The sequence below is a fragment of the Schistocerca nitens genome, chromosome 2, assembly GCF_023898315.1.
Source record: "Schistocerca nitens isolate TAMUIC-IGC-003100 chromosome 2, iqSchNite1.1, whole genome shotgun sequence".
In the NCBI taxonomy this organism is placed as follows: Eukaryota; Metazoa; Arthropoda; class Insecta; order Orthoptera; family Acrididae; genus Schistocerca; species Schistocerca nitens.
In genome coordinates, this window is record NC_064615.1 from 42604414 (window position 1) to 42621155 (window position 16742).

The following is a 16742-nucleotide window of genomic DNA, read 5'->3' on the forward strand; positions in this document are numbered from 1 at the left end:
TCGGTTTAAAGTGATGAAAAAGTGTTTCCGCCCGGGATCGAACCGGGGACCTTCTGCGTGTTAGGCAGAAGTGATAACCGCTACACCACGGAAACTACTGCTTTCAGGCTTGCTTCACAGACAACTTGTAACAAGGTTGCCATCGTAACTTAAAAATTCAATAAATGCGGCACTTGCATGACGAAGGTACATGCAGCAGATCCACACATGACGTGGCTCACTGGAGTAGTATGCGACATAGGCAGGAAAATACTGTTCCCGCCCGGGATCGAACCGGGGACCTTGTGCGTGTGAAGCAGACGTGATAACCGCTACACTACGGAAACGACGGACACGCTCACTCCATCCTTGTACACTCGAAGGCGCCTCAGCCTTTCTTTGGCCCGCGCATGCACACACCATAGTTCTTTTGACAGCCTAAAACCCATCGCTGCCGAGGGCTCAACAAGTCTTCGGGGTGCTCGAGAGGGTGTCTGTCGTAGCATCCCGAACGAGATAGCGGCGTTTCGCGCAGTCGTTATTGCAAGTCACATTAGCAAAAACAATCACCTCCTTAGCAGCAGGCAGTGCGAGCCCAGCTGCAGCTTTACATGAAGATGCCAATAGCGCTGGGAGGCCGCCGACCGCGGGCCACGGCACCTCCGAGAACGGTGCTGCCCATGACCCATTGTGTCGCTACACAGTCTGTCGAAGAACAGCACTGCCGGCAGAGAGCACCTCCCCCATCCCGCCAGCCGCACCAGACTCGAAGAGCACCCTGGACGACTTCGAGGGACGCAGTTTGCTGGAATATTTGGCGCTCGCGCTGTCACAGGGCTCGTTGGTCTAGGGGTATGATTCCTGCTTAGGGTGCAGGAGGTCCCGGGTTCAAATCCCGGACGAGCCCTAGCGTTTTGTGCAAACTGGTCGCACGTCGGTGGCTGAGTCAGCGCAAAAAACTGCCCGTCAATGTAAAGCTAATTTCATATTTGCTCTAAGGAACTGACCCTCTGGTCCGACGTATGAAGGTGATTACCAAGGTTTCGGTACAGATCGTAGCAAATGCTTGTCGGTTTAAAGTGATGAAAAAGTGTTTCCGCCCGGGATCGAACCGGGGACCTTCTGCGTGTTAGGCAGAAGTGATAACCGCTACACCACGGAAACTACTGCTTTCAGGCTTGCTTCACAGACAACTTGTAACAAGGTTGCCATCGTAACTTAAAAATTCAATAAATGCGGCACTTGCATGACGAAGGTACATGCAGCAGATCCACACATGACGTGGCTCACTGGAGTAGTATGCGACATAGGCAGGAAAATACTGTTCCCGCCCGGGATCGAACCGGGGACCTTGTGCGTGTGAAGCAGACGTGATAACCGCTACACTACGGAAACGACGGACACGCTCACTCCATCCTTGTACACTCGAAGGCGCCTCAGCCTTTCTTTGGCCCGCGCATGCACACACCATAGTTCTTTTGACAGCCTAAAACCCATCGCTGCCGAGGGCTCAACAAGTCTTCGGGGTGCTCGAGAGGGTGTCTGTCGTAGCATCCCGAACGAGATAGCGGCGTTTCGCGCAGTCGTTATTGCAAGTCACATTAGCAAAAACAATCACCTCCTTAGCAGCAGGCAGTGCGAGCCCAGCTGCAGCTTTACATGAAGATGCCAATAGCGCTGGGAGGCCGCCGACCGCGGGCCACGGCACCTCCGAGAACGGTGCTGCCCATGACCCATTGTGTCGCTACACAGTCTGTCGAAGAACAGCACTGCCGGCAGAGAGCACCTCCCCCATCCCGCCAGCCGCACCAGACTCGAAGAGCACCCTGGACGACTTCGAGGGACGCAGTTTGCTGGAATATTTGGCCACGCGCTGTCACAGGGCTCGTTGGTCTAGGGGTATGATTCCTGCTTAGGGTGCAGGAGGTCCCGGGTTCAAATCCCGGACGAGCCCTAGCGTTTTGTGCAAACTGGTCGCACGTCGGTGGCTGAGTCAGCGCAAAAAACTGCCCGTCAATGTAAAGCTAATTTCATATTTGCTCTAAGGAACTGACCCTCTGGTCCGACGTATGAAGGTGATTACCAAGGTTTCGGTACAGATCGTAGCAAATGCTTGTCGGTTTAAAGTGATGAAAAAGTGTTTCCGCCCGGGATCGAACCGGGGACCTTCTGCGTGTTAGGCAGACGTGATAACCGCTACACCACGGAAACTACTGCTTTCAGGCTTGCTTCACAGACAACTTGTAACAAGGTTGCCATCGTAACTTAAAAATTCAATAAATGCGGCACTTGCATGACGAAGGTACATGCAGCAGATCCACACATGACGTGGCTCACTGGAGTAGTATGCGACATAGGCAGGAAAATACTGTTCCCGCCCGGGATCGAACCGGGGACCTTCTGCGTGTGAAGCAGACGTGATAACCGCTACACTACGGAAACGACGGACACGCTTACTCCATCCTTGTACACTCGAAGGCGCCTCAGCCTTTCTTTGGCCCGCGCATGCACACACCATAGTTCTTTTGACAGCCTAAAACCCATCGCTGCCGAGGGCTCAACAAGTCTTCGGGGTGCTCGAGAGGGTGTCTGTCGTAGCATCCCGAACGAGATAGCGGCGTTTCGCGCAGTCGTTATTGCAAGTCACATTAGCAAAAACAATCACCTCCTTAGCAGCAGGCAGTGCGAGCCCAGCTGCAGCTTTACATGAAGATGCCAATAGCGCTGGGAGGCCGCCGACCGCGGGCCACGGCACCTCCGAGAACGGTGCTGCCCATGACCCATTGTGTCGCTACACAGTCTGTCGAAGAACAGCACTGCCGGCAGAGAGCACCTCCCCCATCCCGCCAGCCGCACCAGACTCGAAGAGCACCCTGGACGACTTCGAGGGACGCAGTTTGCTGGAATATTTGGCGCTCGCGCTGTCACAGGGCTCGTTGGTCTAGGGGTATGATTCCTCCTTAGGGTGCAGGAGGTCCCGGGTTCAAATCCCGGACGAGCCCTAGCGTTTTGTGCAAACTGGTCGCACGTCGGTGGCTGAGTCAGCGCAAAAAACTGCCCGTCAATGTAAAGCTAATTTCATATTTGCTCTAAGGAACTGACCCTCTGGTCCGACGTATGAAGGTGATTACCAAGGTTTCGGTACAGATCGTAGCAAATGCTTGTCGGTTTAAAGTGATGAAAAAGTGTTTCCGCCCGGGATCGAACCGGGGACCTTCTGCGTGTTAGGCAGAAGTGATAACCGCTACACCACGGAAACTACTGCTTTCAGGCTTGCTTCACAGACAACTTGTAACAAGGTTGCCATCGTAACTTAAAAATTCAATAAATGCGGCACTTGCATGACGAAGGTACATGCAGCAGATCCACACATGACGTGGCTCACTGGAGTAGTATGCGACATAGGCAGGAAAATACTGTTCCCGCCCGGGATCGAACCGGGGACCTTGTGCGTGTGAAGCAGACGTGATAACCGCTACACTACGGAAACGACGGACACGCTCACTCCATCCTTGTACACTCGAAGGCGCCTCAGCCTTTCTTTGGCCCGCGCATGCACACACCATAGTTCTTTTGACAGCCTAAAACCCATCGCTGCCGAGGGCTCAACAAGTCTTCGGGGTGCTCGAGAGGGTGTCTGTCGTAGCATCCCGAACGAGATAGCGGCGTTTCGCGCAGTCGTTATTGCAAGTCACATTAGCAAAAACAATCACCTCCTTAGCAGCAGGCAGTGCGAGCCCAGCTGCAGCTTTACATGAAGATGCCAATAGCGCTGGGAGGCCGCCGACCGCGGGCCACGGCACCTCCGAGAACGGTGCTGCCCATGACCCATTGTGTCGCTACACAGTCTGTCGAAGAACAGCACTGCCGGCAGAGAGCACCTCCCCCATCCCGCCAGCCGCACCAGACTCGAAGAGCACCCTGGACGACTTCGAGGGACGCAGTTTGCTGGAATATTTGGCGCTCGCGCTGTCACAGGGCTCGTTGGTCTAGGGGTATGATTCCTGCTTAGGGTGCAGGAGGTCCCGGGTTCAAATCCCGGACGAGCCCTAGCGTTTTGTGCAAACTGGTCGCACGTCGGTGGCTGAGTCAGCGCAAAAAACTGCCCGTCAATGTAAAGCTAATTTCATATTTGCTCTAAGGAACTGACCCTCTGGTCCGACGTATGAAGGTGATTACCAAGGTTTCGGTACAGATCGTAGCAAATGCTTGTCGGTTTAAAGTGATGAAAAAGTGTTTCCGCCCGGGATCGAACCGGGGACCTTCTGCGTGTTAGGCAGAAGTGATAACCGCTACACCACGGAAACTACTGCTTTCAGGCTTGCTTCACAGACAACTTGTAACAAGGTTGCCATCGTAACTTAAAAATTCAATAAATGCGGCACTTGCATGACGAAGGTACATGCAGCAGATCCACACATGACGTGGCTCACTGGAGTAGTATGCGACATAGGCAGGAAAATACTGTTCCCGCCCGGGATCGAACCGGGGACCTTGTGCGTGTGAAGCAGACGTGATAACCGCTACACTACGGAAACGACGGACACGCTCACTCCATCCTTGTACACTCGAAGGCGCCTCAGCCTTTCTTTGGCCCGCGCATGCACACACCATAGTTCTTTTGACAGCCTAAAACCCATCGCTGCCGAGGGCTCAACAAGTCTTCGGGGTGCTCGAGAGGGTGTCTGTCGTAGCATCCCGAACGAGATAGCGGCGTTTCGCGCAGTCGTTATTGCAAGTCACATTAGCAAAAACAATCACCTCCTTAGCAGCAGGCAGTGCGAGCCCAGCTGCAGCTTTACATGAAGATGCCAATAGCGCTGGGAGGCCGCCGACCGCGGGCCACGGCACCTCCGAGAACGGTGCTGCCCATGACCCATTGTGTCGCTACACAGTCTGTCGAAGAACAGCACTGCCGGCAGAGAGCACCTCCCCCATCCCGCCAGCCGCACCAGACTCGAAGAGCACCCTGGACGACTTCGAGGGACGCAGTTTGCTGGAATATTTGGCGCTCGCGCTGTCACAGGGCTCGTTGGTCTAGGGGTATGATTCCTGCTTAGGGTGCAGGAGGTCCCGGGTTCAAATCCCGGACGAGCCCTAGCGTTTTGTGCAAACTGGTCGCACGTCGGTGGCTGAGTCAGCGCAAAAAACTGCCCGTCAATGTAAAGCTAATTTCATATTTGCTCTAAGGAACTGACCCTCTGGTCCGACGTATGAAGGTGATTACCAAGGTTTCGGTACAGATCGTAGCAAATGCTTGTCGGTTTAAAGTGATGAAAAAGTGTTTCCGCCCGGGATCGAACCGGGGACCTTCTGCGTGTTAGGCAGACGTGATAACCGCTACACGACGGAAACTACTGCTTTCAGGCTTGCTTCACAGACAACTTGTAACAAGGTTGCCATCGTAACTTAAAAATTCAATAAATGCGGCACTTGCATGACGAAGGTACATGCAGCAGATCCACACATGACGTGGCTCACTGGAGTAGTATGCGACATAGGCAGGAAAATACTGTTCCCGCCCGGGATCGAACCGGGGACCTTCTGCGTGTGAAGCAGACGTGATAACCGCTACACTACGGAAACGACGGACACGCTCACTCCATCCTTGTACACTCGAAGGCGCCTCAGCCTTTCTTTGGCCCGCGCATGCACACACCATAGTTCTTTTGACAGCCTAAAACCCATCGCTGCCGAGGGCTCAACAAGTCTTCGGGGTGCTCGAGAGGGTGTCTGTCGTAGCATCCCGAACGAGATAGCGGCGTTTCGCGCAGTCGTTATTGCAAGTCACATTAGCAAAAACAATCACCTCCTTAGCAGCAGGCAGTGCGAGCCCAGCTGCAGCTTTACATGAAGATGCCAATAGCGCTGGGAGGCCGCCGACCGCGGGCCACGGCACCTCCGAGAACGGTGCTGCCCATGACCCATTGTGTCGCTACACAGTCTGTCGAAGAACAGCACTGCCGGCAGAGAGCACCTCCCCCATCCCGCCAGCCGCACCAGACTCGAAGAGCACCCTGGACGACTTCGAGGGACGCAGTTTGCTGGAATATTTGGCGCTCGCGCTGTCACAGGGCTCGTTGGTCTAGGGGTATGATTCCTGCTTAGGGTGCAGGAGGTCCCGGGTTCAAATCCCGGACGAGCCCTAGCGTTTTGTGCAAACTGGTCGCACGTCGGTGGCTGAGTCAGCGCAAAAAACTGCCCGTCAATGTAAAGCTAATTTCATATTTGCTCTAAGGAACTGACCCTCTGGTCCGACGTATGAAGGTGATTACCAAGGTTTCGGTACAGATCGTAGCAAATGCTTGTCGGTTTAAAGTGATGAAAAAGTGTTTCCGCCCGGGATCGAACCGGGGACCTTCTGCGTGTTAGGCAGAAGTGATAACCGCTACACCACGGAAACTACTGCTTTCAGGCTTGCTTCACAGACAACTTGTAACAAGGTTGCCATCGTAACTTAAAAATTCAATAAATGCGGCACTTGCATGACGAAGGTACATGCAGCAGATCCACACATGACGTGGCTCACTGGAGTAGTATGCGACATAGGCAGGAAAATACTGTTCCCGCCCGGGATCGAACCGGGGACCTTGTGCGTGTGAAGCAGACGTGATAACCGCTACACTACGGAAACGACGGACACGCTCACTCCATCCTTGTACACTCGAAGGCGCCTCAGCCTTTCTTTGGCCCGCGCATGCACACACCATAGTTCTTTTGACAGCCTAAAACCCATCGCTGCCGAGGGCTCAACAAGTCTTCGGGGTGCTCGAGAGGGTGTCTGTCGTAGCATCCCGAACGAGATAGCGGCGTTTCGCGCAGTCGTTATTGCAAGTCACATTAGCAAAAACAATCACCTCCTTAGCAGCAGGCAGTGCGAGCCCAGCTGCAGCTTTACATGAAGATGCCAATAGCGCTGGGAGGCCGCCGACCGCGGGCCACGGCACCTCCGAGAACGGTGCTGCCCATGACCCATTGTGTCGCTACACAGTCTGTCGAAGAACAGCACTGCCGGCAGAGAGCACCTCCCCCATCCCGCCAGCCGCACCAGACTCGAAGAGCACCCTGGACGACTTCGAGGGACGCAGTTTGCTGGAATATTTGGCGCTCGCGCTGTCACAGGGCTCGTTGGTCTAGGGGTATGATTCCTGCTTAGGGTGCAGGAGGTCCCGGGTTCAAATCCCGGACGAGCCCTAGCGTTTTGTGCAAACTGGTCGCACGTCGGTGGCTGAGTCAGCGCAAAAAACTGCCCGTCAATGTAAAGCTAATTTCATATTTGCTCTAAGGAACTGACCCTCTGGTCCGACGTATGAAGGTGATTACCAAGGTTTCGGTACAGATCGTAGCAAATGCTTGTCGGTTTAAAGTGATGAAAAAGTGTTTCCGCCCGGGATCGAACCGGGGACCTTCTGCGTGTTAGGCAGAAGTGATAACCGCTACACCACGGAAACTACTGCTTTCAGGCTTGCTTCACAGACAACTTGTAACAAGGTTGCCATCGTAACTTAAAAATTCAATAAATGCGGCACTTGCATGACGAAGGTACATGCAGCAGATCCACACATGACGTGGCTCACTGGAGTAGTATGCGACATAGGCAGGAAAATACTGTTCCCGCCCGGGATCGAACCGGGGACCTTGTGCGGGTGAAGCAGACGTGATAACCGCTACACTACGGAAACGACGGACACGCTCACTCCATCCTTGTACACTCGAAGGCGCCTCAGCCTTTCTTTGGCCCGCGCATGCACACACCATAGTTCTTTTGACAGCCTAAAACCCATCGCTGCCGAGGGCTCAACAAGTCTTCGGGGTGCTCGAGAGGGTGTCTGTCGTAGCATCCCGAACGAGATAGCGGCGTTTCGCGCAGTCGTTATTGCAAGTCACATTAGCAAAAACAATCACCTCCTTAGCAGCAGGCAGTGCGAGCCCAGCTGCAGCTTTACATGAAGATGCCAATAGCGCTGGGAGGCCGCCGACCGCGGGCCACGGCACCTCCGAGAACGGTGCTGCCCATGACCCATTGTGTCGCTACACAGTCTGTCGAAGAACAGCACTGCCGGCAGAGAGCACCTCCCCCATCCCGCCAGCCGCACCAGACTCGAAGAGCACCCTGGACGACTTCGAGGGACGCAGTTTGCTGGAATATTTGGCGCTCGCGCTGTCACAGGGCTCGTTGGTCTAGGGGTATGATTCCTGCTTAGGGTGCAGGAGGTCCCGGGTTCAAATCCCGGACGAGCCCTAGCGTTTTGTGCAAACTGGTCGCACGTCGGTGGCTGAGTCAGCGCAAAAAACTGCCCGTCAATGTAAAGCTAATTTCATATTTGCTCTAAGGAACTGACCCTCTGGTCCGACGTATGAAGGTGATTACCAAGGTTTCGGTACAGATCGTAGCAAATGCTTGTCGGTTTAAAGTGATGAAAAAGTGTTTCCGCCCGGGATCGAACCGGGGACCTTCTGCGTGTTAGGCAGACGTGATAACCGCTACACGACGGAAACTACTGCTTTCAGGCTTGCTTCACAGACAACTTGTAACAAGGTTGCCATCGTAACTTAAAAATTCAATAAATGCGGCACTTGCATGACGAAGGTACATGCAGCAGATCCACACATGACGTGGCTCACTGGAGTAGTATGCGACATAGGCAGGAAAATACTGTTCCCGCCCGGGATCGAACCGGGGACCTTCTGCGTGTGAAGCAGACGTGATAACCGCTACACTACGGAAACGACGGACACGCTCACTCCATCCTTGTACACTCGAAGGCGCCTCAGCCTTTCTTTGGCCCGCGCATGCACACACCATAGTTCTTTTGACAGCCTAAAACCCATCGCTGCCGAGGGCTCAACAAGTCTTCGGGGTGCTCGAGAGGGTGTCTGTCGTAGCATCCCGAACGAGATAGCGGCGTTTCGCGCAGTCGTTATTGCAAGTCACATTAGCAAAAACAATCACCTCCTTAGCAGCAGGCAGTGCGAGCCCAGCTGCAGCTTTACATGAAGATGCCAATAGCGCTGGGAGGCCGCCGACCGCGGGCCACGGCACCTCCGAGAACGGTGCTGCCCATGACCCATTGTGTCGCTACACAGTCTGTCGAAGAACAGCACTGCCGGCAGAGAGCACCTCCCCCATCCCGCCAGCCGCACCAGACTCGAAGAGCACCCTGGACGACTTCGAGAGACGCAGTTTGCTGGAATATTTGGCGCTCGCGCTGTCACAGGGCTCGTTGGTCTAGGGGTATGATTCCTGCTTAGGGTGCAGGAGGTCCCGGGTTCAAATCCCGGACGAGCCCTAGCGTTTTGTGCAAACTGGTCGCACGTCGGTGGCTGAGTCAGCGCAAAAAACTGCCCGTCAATGTAAAGCTAATTTCATATTTGCTCTAAGGAACTGACCCTCTGGTCCGACGTATGAAGGTGATTACCAAGGTTTCGGTACAGATCGTAGCAAATGCTTGTCGGTTTAAAGTGATGAAAAAGTGTTTCCGCCCGGGATCGAACCGGGGACCTTCTGCGTGTTAGGCAGACGTGATAACCGCTACACCACGGAAACTACTGCTTTCAGGCTTGCTTCACAGACAACTTGTAACAAGGTTGCCATCGTAACTTAAAAATTCAATAAATGCGGCACTTGCATGACGAAGGTACATGCAGCAGATCCACACATGACGTGGCTCATTGGAGTAGTATGCGACATAGGCAGGAAAATACTGTTCCCGCCCGGGATCGAACCGGGGACCTTGTGCGTGTGAAGCAGACGTGATAACCGCTACACTACGGAAACGACGGACACGCTCACTCCATCCTTGTACACTCAAAGGCGCCTCAGCCTTTCTTTGGCCCGCGCATGCACACACCATAGTTCTTTTGACAGCCTAAAACCCATCGCTGCCGAGGGCTCAACAAGTCTTCGGGGTGCTCGAGAGGGTGTCTGTCGTAGCATCCCGAACGAGATAGCGGCGTTTCGCGCAGTCGTTATTGCAAGTCACATTAGCAAAAACAATCACCTCCTTAGCAGCAGGCAGTGCGAGCCCAGCTGCAGCTTTACATGAAGATGCCAATAGCGCTGGGAGGCCGCCGACCGCGGGCCACGGCACCTCCGAGAACGGTGCTGCCCATGACCCATTGTGTCGCTACACAGTCTGTCGAAGAACAGCACTGCCGGCAGAGAGCACCTCCCCCATCCCGCCAGCCGCACCAGACTCGAAGAGCACCCTGGACGACTTCGAGGGACGCAGTTTGCTGGAATATTTGGCGCTCGCGCTGTCACAGGGCTCGTTGGTCTAGGGGTATGATTCCTGCTTAGGGTGCAGGAGGTCCCGGGTTCAAATCCCGGACGAGCCCTAGCGTTTTGTGCAAACTGGTCGCACGTCGGTGGCTGAGTCAGCGCAAAAAACTGCCCGTCAATGTAAAGCTAATTTCATATTTGCTCTAAGGAACTGACCCTCTGGTCCGACGTATGAAGGCGATTACCAAGGTTTCGGTACAGATCGTAGCAAATGCTTGTCGGTTTAAAGTGATGAAAAAGTGTTTCCGCCCGGGATCGAATCGGGGACCTTCTGCGTGTTAGGCAGACGTGATAACCGCTACACCACGGAAACTACTGCTTTCAGGCTTGCTTCACAGACAACTTGTAACAAGGTTGCCATCGTAACTTAAAAATTCAATAAATGCGGCACTTGCATGACGAAGGTACATGCAGCAGATCCACACATGACGTGGCTCACTGGAGTAGTATGCGACATAGGCAGGAAAATACTGTTCCCGCCCGGGATCGAACCGGGGACCTTCTGCGTGTGAAGCAGACGTGATAACCGCTACACTACGGAAACGACGGACACGCTCACTCCATCCTTGTACACTCGAAGGCGCCTCAGCCTTTCTTTGGCCCGCGCATGCACACACCATAGTTCTTTTGACAGCCTAAAACCCATCGCTGCCGAGGGCTCAACAAGTCTTCGGGGTGCTCGAGAGGGTGTCTGTCGTAGCATCCCGAACGAGATAGCGGCGTTTCGCGCAGTCGTTATTGCAAGTCACATTAGCAAAAACAATCACCTCCTTAGCAGCAGGCAGTGCGAGCCCAGCTGCAGCTTTACATGAAGATGCCAATAGCGCTGGGAGGCCGCCGACCGCGGGCCACGGCACATCCGAGAACGGTGCTGCCCATGACCCATTGTGTCGCTACACAGTCTGTCGAAGAACAGCACTGCCGGCAGAGAGCACCTCCCCCATCCCGCCAGCCGCACCAGACTCGAAGAGCACCCTGGACGACTTCGAGAGACGCAGTTTGCTGGAATATTTGGCGCTCGCGCTGTCACAGGGCTCGTTGGTCTAGGGGTATGATTCCTGCTTAGGGTGCAGGAGGTCCCGGGTTCAAATCCCGGACGAGCCCTAGCGTTTTGTGCAAACTGGTCGCACGTCGGTGGCTGAGTCAGCGCAAAAAACTGCCCGTCAATGTAAAGCTAATTTCATATTTGCTCTAAGGAACTGACCCTCTGGTCCGACGTATGAAGGTGATTACCAAGGTTTCGGTACAGATCGTAGCAAATGCTTGTCGGTTTAAAGTGATGAAAAAGTGTTTCCGCCCGGGATCGAACCGGGGACCTTCTGCGTGTTAGGCAGACGTGATAACCGCTACACCACGGAAACTACTGCTTTCAGGCTTGCTTCACAGACAACTTGTAACAAGGTTGCCATCGTAACTTAAAAATTCAATAAATGCGGCACTTGCATGACGAAGGTACATGCAGCAGATCCACACATGACGTGGCTCATTGGAGTAGTATGCGACATAGGCAGGAAAATACTGTTCCCGCCCGGGATCGAACCGGGGACCTTCTGCGTGTGAAGCAGACGTGATAACCGCTACACTACGGAAACGACGGACACGCTCACTCCATCCTTGTACACTCAAAGGCGCCTCAGCCTTTCTTTGGCCCGCGCATGCACACACCATAGTTCTTTTGACAGCCTAAAACCCATCGCTGCCGAGGGCTCAACAAGTCTTCGGGGTGCTCGAGAGGGTGTCTGTCGTAGCATCCCGAACGAGATAGCGGCGTTTCGCGCAGTCGTTATTGCAAGTCACATTAGCAAAAACAATCACCTCCTTAGCAGCAGGCAGTGCGAGCCCAGCTGCAGCTTTACATGAAGATGCCAATAGCGCTGGGAGGCCGCCGACCGCGGGCCACGGCACCTCCGAGAACGGTGCTGCCCATGACCCATTGTGTCGCTACACAGTCTGTCGAAGAACAGCACTGCCGGCAGAGAGCACCTCCCCCATCCCGCCAGCCGCACCAGACTCGAAGAGCACCCTGGACGACTTCGAGGGACGCAGTTTGCTGGAATATTTGGCGCTCGCGCTGTCACAGGGCTCGTTGGTCTAGGGGTATGATTCCTGCTTAGGGTGCAGGAGGTCCCGGGTTCAAATCCCGGACGAGCCCTAGCGTTTTGTGCAAACTGGTCGCACGTCGGTGGCTGAGTCAGCGCAAAAAACTGCCCGTCAATGTAAAGCTAATTTCATATTTGCTCTAAGGAACTGACCCTCTGGTCCGACGTATGAAGGTGATTACCAAGGTTTCGGTACAGATCGTAGCAAATGCTTGTCGGTTTAAAGTGATGAAAAAGTGTTTCCGCCCGGGATCGAACCGGGGACCTTCTGCGTGTTAGGCAGACGTGATAACCGCTACACCACGGAAACTACTGCTTTCAGGCTTGCTTCACAGACAACTTGTAACAAGGTTGCCATCGTAACTTAAAAATTCAATAAATGCGGCACTTGCATGACGAAGGTACATGCAGCAGATCCACACATGACGTGGCTCATTGGAGTAGTATGCGACATAGGCAGGAAAATACTGTTCCCGCCCGGGATCGAACCGGGGACCTTCTGCGTGTGAAGCAGACGTGATAACCGCTACACTACGGAAACGACGGACACGCTCACTCCATCCTTGTACACTCAAAGGCGCCTCAGCCTTTCTTTGGCCCGCGCATGCACACACCATAGTTCTTTTGACAGCCTAAAACCCATCGCTGCCGAGGGCTCAACAAGTCTTCGGGGTGCTCGAGAGGGTGTCTGTCGTAGCATCCCGAACGAGATAGCGGCGTTTCGCGCAGTCGTTATTGCAAGTCACATTAGCAAAAACAATCACCTCCTTAGCAGCAGGCAGTGCGAGCCCAGCTGCAGCTTTACATGAAGATGCCAATAGCGCTGGGAGGCCGCCGACCGCGGGCCACGGCACCTCCGAGAACGGTGCTGCCCATGACCCATTGTGTCGCTACACAGTCTGTCGAAGAACAGCACTGCCGGCAGAGAGCACCTCCCCCATCCCGCCAGCCGCACCAGACTCGAAGAGCACCCTGGACGACTTCGAGGGACGCAGTTTGCTGGAATATTTGGCGCTCGCGCTGTCACAGGGCTCGTTGGTCTAGGGGTATGATTCCTGCTTAGGGTGCAGGAGGTCCCGGGTTCAAATCCCGGACGAGCCCTAGCGTTTTGTGCAAACTGGTCGCACGTCGGTGGCTGAGTCAGCGCAAAAAACTGCCCGTCAATGTAAAGCTAATTTCATATTTGCTCTAAGGAACTGACCCTCTGGTCCGACGTATGAAGGCGATTACCAAGGTTTCGGTACAGATCGTAGCAAATGCTTGTCGGTTTAAAGTGATGAAAAAGTGTTTCCGCCCGGGATCGAACCGGGGACCTTCTGCGTGTTAGGCAGACGTGATAACCGCTACACCACGGAAACTACTGCTTTCAGGCTTGCTTCACAGACAACTTGTAACAAGGTTGCCATCGTAACTTAAAAATTCAATAAATGCGGCACTTGCATGACGAAGGTACATGCAGCAGATCCACACATGACGTGGCTCACTGGAGTAGTATGCGACATAGGCAGGAAAATACTGTTCCCGCCCGGGATCGAACCGGGGACCTTCTGCGTGTGAAGCAGACGTGATAACCGCTACACTACGGAAACAACGGACACGCTCACTCCATCCTTGTACACTCGAAGGCGCCTCAGCCTTTCTTTGGCCCGCGCATGCACACACCATAGTTCTTTTGACAGCCTAAAACCCATCGCTGCCGAGGGCTCAACAAGTCTTCGGGGTGCTCGAGAGGGTGTCTGTCGTAGCATCCCGAACGAGATAGCGGCGTTTCGCGCAGTCGTTATTGCAAGTCACATTAGCAAAAACAATCACCTCCTTAGCAGCAGGCAGTGCGAGCCCAGCTGCAGCTTTACATGAAGATGCCAATAGCGCTGGGAGGCCGCCGACCGCGGGCCACGGCACCTCCGAGAACGGTGCTGCCCATGACCCATTGTGTCGCTACACAGTCTGTCGAAGAACAGCACTGCCGGCAGAGAGCACCTCCCCCATCCCGCCAGCCGCACCAGACTCGAAGAGCACCCTGGACGACTTCGAGGGACGCAGTTTGCTGGAATATTTGGCGCTCGCGCTGTCACAGGGCTCGTTGGTCTAGGGGTATGATTCCTGCTTAGGGTGCAGGAGGTCCCGGGTTCAAATCCCGGACGAGCCCTAGCGTTTTGTGCAAACTGGTCGCACGTCGGTGGCTGAGTCAGCGCAAAAAACTGCCCGTCAATGTAAAGCTAATTTCATATTTGCTCTAAGGAACTGACCCTCTGGTCCGACGTATGAAGGTGATTACCAAGGTTTCGGTACAGATCGTAGCAAATGCTTGTCGGTTTAAAGTGATGAAAAAGTGTTTCCGCCCGGGATCGAACCGCGGACCTTCTGCGTGTTAGGCAGACGTGATAACCGCTACACCACGGAAACTACTGCTTTCAGGCTTGCTTCACAGACAACTTGTAACAAGGTTGCCATCGTAACTTAAAAATTCAATAAATGCGGCACTTGCATGACGAAGGTACATGCAGCAGATCCACACATGATGTGGCTCACTGGAGTAGTATGCGACATAGGCAGGAAAATACTGTTCCCGCCCGGGATCGAACCGGGGACCTTCTGCGTGTGAAACAGACGTGATAACCGCTACACTACGGAAACGACGGACACGCTCACTCCATCCTTGTACACTCGAAGGCGCCTCAGCCTTTCTTTGGCCCGCGCATGCACACACCATAGTTCTTTTGACAGCCTAAAACCCATCGCTGCCGAGGGCTCAACAAGTCTTCGGGGTGCTCGAGAGGGTGTCTGTCGTAGCATCCCGAACGAGATAGCGGCGTTTCGCGCAGTCGTTATTGCAAGTCACATTAGCAAAAACAATCACCTCCTTAGCAGCAGGCAGTGCGAGCCCAGCTGCAGCTTTACATGAAGATGCCAATAGCGCTGGGAGGCCGCCGACCGCGGGCCACGGCACCTCCGAGAACGGTGCTGCCCATGACCCATTGTGTCGCTACACAGTCTGTCGAAGAACAGCACTGCCGGCAGAGAGCACCTCCCCCATCCCGCCAGCCGCACCAGACTCGAAGAGCACCCTGGACGACTTCGAGGGACGCAGTTTGCTGGAATATTTGGCCACGCGCTGTCACAGGGCTCGTTGGTCTAGGGGTATGATTCCTGCTTAGGGTGCAGGAGGTCCCGGGTTCAAATCCCGGACGAGCCCTAGCGTTTTGTGCAAACTGGTCGCACGTCGGTGGCTGAGTCAGCGCAAAAAACTGCCCGTCAATGTAAAGCTAATTTCATATTTGCTCTAAGGAACTGACCCTCTGCTCCGACGTATGAAGGTGATTACCAAGGTTTCGGTACAGATCGTAGCAAATGCTTGTCGGTTTAAAGTGATGAAAAAGTGTTTCCGCCCGGGATCGAACCGGGGACCTTCTGCGTGTTAGGCAGACGTGATAACCGCTACACCACGGAAACTACTGCTTTCAGGCTTGCTTCACAGACAACTTGTAACAAGGTTGCCATCGTAACTTAAAAATTCAATAAATGCGGCACTTGCATGACGAAGGTACATGCAGCAGATCCACACATGACGTGGCTCATTGGAGTAGTATGCGACATAGGCAGGAAAATACTGTTCCCGCCCGGGATCGAACCGGGGACCTTCTGCGTGTGAAGCAGACGTGATAACCGCTACACTACGGAAACGACGGACAAGCTCACTCCATCCTTGTACACTCAAAGGCGCCTCAGCCTTTCTTTGGCCCGCGCATGCACACACCATAGTTCTTTTGACAGCCTAAAACCCATCGCTGCCGAGGGCTCAACAAGTCTTCGGGGTGCTCGAGAGGGTGTCTGTCGTAGCATCCCGAACGAGATAGCGGCGTTTCGCGCAGTCGTTATTGCAAGTCACATTAGCAAAAACAATCACCTCCTTAGCAGCAGGCAGTGCGAGCCCAGCTGCAGCTTTACATGAAGATGCCAATAGCGCTGGGAGGCCGCCGACCGCGGGCCACGGCACCTCCGAGAACGGTGCTGCCCATGACCCATTGTGTCGCTACACAGTCTGTCGAAGAACAGCACTGCCGGCAGAGAGCACCTCCCCCATCCCGCCAGCCGCACCAGACTCGAAGAGCACCCTGGACGACTTCGAGGGACGCAGTTTGCTGGAATATTTGGCGCTCGCGCTGTCACAGGGCTCGTTGGTCTAGGGGTATGATTCCTGCTTAGGGTGCAGGAGGTCCCGGGTTCAAATCCCGGACGAGCCCTAGCGTTTTGTGCAAACTGGTCGCACGTCGGTGGCTGAGTCAGCGCAAAAAACTGCCCGTCAATGTAAAGCTAATTTCATATTTGCTCTAAGGAACTGACCCTCTGGTCCGACGTATGAAGGTGATTACCAAGGTTTC

The 16742-nt window shown here is 54.3% G+C and overlaps 48 non-coding genes across 48 annotated transcripts; 16 read left to right on the forward strand and 32 right to left on the reverse strand.

Moving 5' to 3' along the window:
• Positions 1 to 22: 22 nt before the first annotated feature.
• On the reverse strand, positions 23 to 95 carry Trnav-aac (transfer RNA valine (anticodon AAC)). Its single transcript has one exon. It is a non-coding gene; the product is annotated as a tRNA-Val (tRNA).
• A 158-nt stretch (positions 96 to 253) lies between these two features.
• Positions 254 to 326, reverse strand: Trnav-cac (transfer RNA valine (anticodon CAC)). Its single transcript has one exon. It is a non-coding gene; the product is annotated as a tRNA-Val (tRNA).
• Positions 327 to 814: 488 nt separating this feature from the next.
• On the forward strand, positions 815 to 886 carry Trnap-agg (transfer RNA proline (anticodon AGG)). Its single transcript has one exon. It is a non-coding gene; the product is annotated as a tRNA-Pro (tRNA).
• A 184-nt stretch (positions 887 to 1070) lies between these two features.
• Trnav-aac (transfer RNA valine (anticodon AAC)) lies at positions 1071 to 1143 on the reverse strand. The gene has a single exon. It is a non-coding gene; the product is annotated as a tRNA-Val (tRNA).
• Positions 1144 to 1301: 158 nt separating this feature from the next.
• Trnav-cac (transfer RNA valine (anticodon CAC)) lies at positions 1302 to 1374 on the reverse strand. Its single transcript has one exon. It is a non-coding gene; the product is annotated as a tRNA-Val (tRNA).
• Positions 1375 to 1861: 487 nt separating this feature from the next.
• On the forward strand, positions 1862 to 1933 carry Trnap-agg (transfer RNA proline (anticodon AGG)). Its single transcript has one exon. It is a non-coding gene; the product is annotated as a tRNA-Pro (tRNA).
• Positions 1934 to 2117: 184 nt separating this feature from the next.
• Positions 2118 to 2190, reverse strand: Trnav-aac (transfer RNA valine (anticodon AAC)). Its single transcript has one exon. It is a non-coding gene; the product is annotated as a tRNA-Val (tRNA).
• A 158-nt stretch (positions 2191 to 2348) lies between these two features.
• Trnav-cac (transfer RNA valine (anticodon CAC)) lies at positions 2349 to 2421 on the reverse strand. Its single transcript has one exon. It is a non-coding gene; the product is annotated as a tRNA-Val (tRNA).
• Positions 2422 to 2909: 488 nt separating this feature from the next.
• Positions 2910 to 2981, forward strand: Trnap-agg (transfer RNA proline (anticodon AGG)). Its single transcript has one exon. It is a non-coding gene; the product is annotated as a tRNA-Pro (tRNA).
• A 184-nt stretch (positions 2982 to 3165) lies between these two features.
• Trnav-aac (transfer RNA valine (anticodon AAC)) lies at positions 3166 to 3238 on the reverse strand. Its single transcript has one exon. It is a non-coding gene; the product is annotated as a tRNA-Val (tRNA).
• A 158-nt stretch (positions 3239 to 3396) lies between these two features.
• Positions 3397 to 3469, reverse strand: Trnav-cac (transfer RNA valine (anticodon CAC)). The gene has a single exon. It is a non-coding gene; the product is annotated as a tRNA-Val (tRNA).
• Positions 3470 to 3957: 488 nt separating this feature from the next.
• On the forward strand, positions 3958 to 4029 carry Trnap-agg (transfer RNA proline (anticodon AGG)). Its single transcript has one exon. It is a non-coding gene; the product is annotated as a tRNA-Pro (tRNA).
• A 184-nt stretch (positions 4030 to 4213) lies between these two features.
• Trnav-aac (transfer RNA valine (anticodon AAC)) lies at positions 4214 to 4286 on the reverse strand. Its single transcript has one exon. It is a non-coding gene; the product is annotated as a tRNA-Val (tRNA).
• Positions 4287 to 4444: 158 nt separating this feature from the next.
• Trnav-cac (transfer RNA valine (anticodon CAC)) lies at positions 4445 to 4517 on the reverse strand. Its single transcript has one exon. It is a non-coding gene; the product is annotated as a tRNA-Val (tRNA).
• A 488-nt stretch (positions 4518 to 5005) lies between these two features.
• On the forward strand, positions 5006 to 5077 carry Trnap-agg (transfer RNA proline (anticodon AGG)). The gene has a single exon. It is a non-coding gene; the product is annotated as a tRNA-Pro (tRNA).
• A 184-nt stretch (positions 5078 to 5261) lies between these two features.
• Trnav-aac (transfer RNA valine (anticodon AAC)) lies at positions 5262 to 5334 on the reverse strand. The gene has a single exon. It is a non-coding gene; the product is annotated as a tRNA-Val (tRNA).
• A 158-nt stretch (positions 5335 to 5492) lies between these two features.
• On the reverse strand, positions 5493 to 5565 carry Trnav-cac (transfer RNA valine (anticodon CAC)). The gene has a single exon. It is a non-coding gene; the product is annotated as a tRNA-Val (tRNA).
• A 488-nt stretch (positions 5566 to 6053) lies between these two features.
• Trnap-agg (transfer RNA proline (anticodon AGG)) lies at positions 6054 to 6125 on the forward strand. Its single transcript has one exon. It is a non-coding gene; the product is annotated as a tRNA-Pro (tRNA).
• A 184-nt stretch (positions 6126 to 6309) lies between these two features.
• On the reverse strand, positions 6310 to 6382 carry Trnav-aac (transfer RNA valine (anticodon AAC)). Its single transcript has one exon. It is a non-coding gene; the product is annotated as a tRNA-Val (tRNA).
• Positions 6383 to 6540: 158 nt separating this feature from the next.
• Trnav-cac (transfer RNA valine (anticodon CAC)) lies at positions 6541 to 6613 on the reverse strand. The gene has a single exon. It is a non-coding gene; the product is annotated as a tRNA-Val (tRNA).
• Positions 6614 to 7101: 488 nt separating this feature from the next.
• Positions 7102 to 7173, forward strand: Trnap-agg (transfer RNA proline (anticodon AGG)). The gene has a single exon. It is a non-coding gene; the product is annotated as a tRNA-Pro (tRNA).
• Positions 7174 to 7357: 184 nt separating this feature from the next.
• On the reverse strand, positions 7358 to 7430 carry Trnav-aac (transfer RNA valine (anticodon AAC)). The gene has a single exon. It is a non-coding gene; the product is annotated as a tRNA-Val (tRNA).
• A 158-nt stretch (positions 7431 to 7588) lies between these two features.
• On the reverse strand, positions 7589 to 7661 carry Trnav-cac (transfer RNA valine (anticodon CAC)). Its single transcript has one exon. It is a non-coding gene; the product is annotated as a tRNA-Val (tRNA).
• A 488-nt stretch (positions 7662 to 8149) lies between these two features.
• Trnap-agg (transfer RNA proline (anticodon AGG)) lies at positions 8150 to 8221 on the forward strand. The gene has a single exon. It is a non-coding gene; the product is annotated as a tRNA-Pro (tRNA).
• A 184-nt stretch (positions 8222 to 8405) lies between these two features.
• Positions 8406 to 8478, reverse strand: Trnav-aac (transfer RNA valine (anticodon AAC)). Its single transcript has one exon. It is a non-coding gene; the product is annotated as a tRNA-Val (tRNA).
• Positions 8479 to 8636: 158 nt separating this feature from the next.
• Trnav-cac (transfer RNA valine (anticodon CAC)) lies at positions 8637 to 8709 on the reverse strand. Its single transcript has one exon. It is a non-coding gene; the product is annotated as a tRNA-Val (tRNA).
• A 488-nt stretch (positions 8710 to 9197) lies between these two features.
• On the forward strand, positions 9198 to 9269 carry Trnap-agg (transfer RNA proline (anticodon AGG)). Its single transcript has one exon. It is a non-coding gene; the product is annotated as a tRNA-Pro (tRNA).
• A 184-nt stretch (positions 9270 to 9453) lies between these two features.
• Trnav-aac (transfer RNA valine (anticodon AAC)) lies at positions 9454 to 9526 on the reverse strand. Its single transcript has one exon. It is a non-coding gene; the product is annotated as a tRNA-Val (tRNA).
• Positions 9527 to 9684: 158 nt separating this feature from the next.
• Positions 9685 to 9757, reverse strand: Trnav-cac (transfer RNA valine (anticodon CAC)). The gene has a single exon. It is a non-coding gene; the product is annotated as a tRNA-Val (tRNA).
• A 488-nt stretch (positions 9758 to 10245) lies between these two features.
• Trnap-agg (transfer RNA proline (anticodon AGG)) lies at positions 10246 to 10317 on the forward strand. The gene has a single exon. It is a non-coding gene; the product is annotated as a tRNA-Pro (tRNA).
• A 184-nt stretch (positions 10318 to 10501) lies between these two features.
• On the reverse strand, positions 10502 to 10574 carry Trnav-aac (transfer RNA valine (anticodon AAC)). The gene has a single exon. It is a non-coding gene; the product is annotated as a tRNA-Val (tRNA).
• Positions 10575 to 10732: 158 nt separating this feature from the next.
• On the reverse strand, positions 10733 to 10805 carry Trnav-cac (transfer RNA valine (anticodon CAC)). Its single transcript has one exon. It is a non-coding gene; the product is annotated as a tRNA-Val (tRNA).
• A 488-nt stretch (positions 10806 to 11293) lies between these two features.
• Positions 11294 to 11365, forward strand: Trnap-agg (transfer RNA proline (anticodon AGG)). Its single transcript has one exon. It is a non-coding gene; the product is annotated as a tRNA-Pro (tRNA).
• Positions 11366 to 11549: 184 nt separating this feature from the next.
• On the reverse strand, positions 11550 to 11622 carry Trnav-aac (transfer RNA valine (anticodon AAC)). The gene has a single exon. It is a non-coding gene; the product is annotated as a tRNA-Val (tRNA).
• Positions 11623 to 11780: 158 nt separating this feature from the next.
• Positions 11781 to 11853, reverse strand: Trnav-cac (transfer RNA valine (anticodon CAC)). The gene has a single exon. It is a non-coding gene; the product is annotated as a tRNA-Val (tRNA).
• A 488-nt stretch (positions 11854 to 12341) lies between these two features.
• On the forward strand, positions 12342 to 12413 carry Trnap-agg (transfer RNA proline (anticodon AGG)). Its single transcript has one exon. It is a non-coding gene; the product is annotated as a tRNA-Pro (tRNA).
• Positions 12414 to 12597: 184 nt separating this feature from the next.
• On the reverse strand, positions 12598 to 12670 carry Trnav-aac (transfer RNA valine (anticodon AAC)). The gene has a single exon. It is a non-coding gene; the product is annotated as a tRNA-Val (tRNA).
• Positions 12671 to 12828: 158 nt separating this feature from the next.
• Positions 12829 to 12901, reverse strand: Trnav-cac (transfer RNA valine (anticodon CAC)). The gene has a single exon. It is a non-coding gene; the product is annotated as a tRNA-Val (tRNA).
• A 488-nt stretch (positions 12902 to 13389) lies between these two features.
• Trnap-agg (transfer RNA proline (anticodon AGG)) lies at positions 13390 to 13461 on the forward strand. The gene has a single exon. It is a non-coding gene; the product is annotated as a tRNA-Pro (tRNA).
• A 184-nt stretch (positions 13462 to 13645) lies between these two features.
• Trnav-aac (transfer RNA valine (anticodon AAC)) lies at positions 13646 to 13718 on the reverse strand. Its single transcript has one exon. It is a non-coding gene; the product is annotated as a tRNA-Val (tRNA).
• A 158-nt stretch (positions 13719 to 13876) lies between these two features.
• Positions 13877 to 13949, reverse strand: Trnav-cac (transfer RNA valine (anticodon CAC)). The gene has a single exon. It is a non-coding gene; the product is annotated as a tRNA-Val (tRNA).
• A 488-nt stretch (positions 13950 to 14437) lies between these two features.
• Trnap-agg (transfer RNA proline (anticodon AGG)) lies at positions 14438 to 14509 on the forward strand. Its single transcript has one exon. It is a non-coding gene; the product is annotated as a tRNA-Pro (tRNA).
• Positions 14510 to 14693: 184 nt separating this feature from the next.
• Positions 14694 to 14766, reverse strand: Trnav-aac (transfer RNA valine (anticodon AAC)). The gene has a single exon. It is a non-coding gene; the product is annotated as a tRNA-Val (tRNA).
• A 158-nt stretch (positions 14767 to 14924) lies between these two features.
• Positions 14925 to 14997, reverse strand: Trnav-cac (transfer RNA valine (anticodon CAC)). Its single transcript has one exon. It is a non-coding gene; the product is annotated as a tRNA-Val (tRNA).
• A 487-nt stretch (positions 14998 to 15484) lies between these two features.
• Trnap-agg (transfer RNA proline (anticodon AGG)) lies at positions 15485 to 15556 on the forward strand. Its single transcript has one exon. It is a non-coding gene; the product is annotated as a tRNA-Pro (tRNA).
• A 184-nt stretch (positions 15557 to 15740) lies between these two features.
• Trnav-aac (transfer RNA valine (anticodon AAC)) lies at positions 15741 to 15813 on the reverse strand. The gene has a single exon. It is a non-coding gene; the product is annotated as a tRNA-Val (tRNA).
• Positions 15814 to 15971: 158 nt separating this feature from the next.
• Trnav-cac (transfer RNA valine (anticodon CAC)) lies at positions 15972 to 16044 on the reverse strand. Its single transcript has one exon. It is a non-coding gene; the product is annotated as a tRNA-Val (tRNA).
• Positions 16045 to 16532: 488 nt separating this feature from the next.
• On the forward strand, positions 16533 to 16604 carry Trnap-agg (transfer RNA proline (anticodon AGG)). Its single transcript has one exon. It is a non-coding gene; the product is annotated as a tRNA-Pro (tRNA).
• The last annotated feature ends 138 nt before the right edge of the window (positions 16605 to 16742 follow it).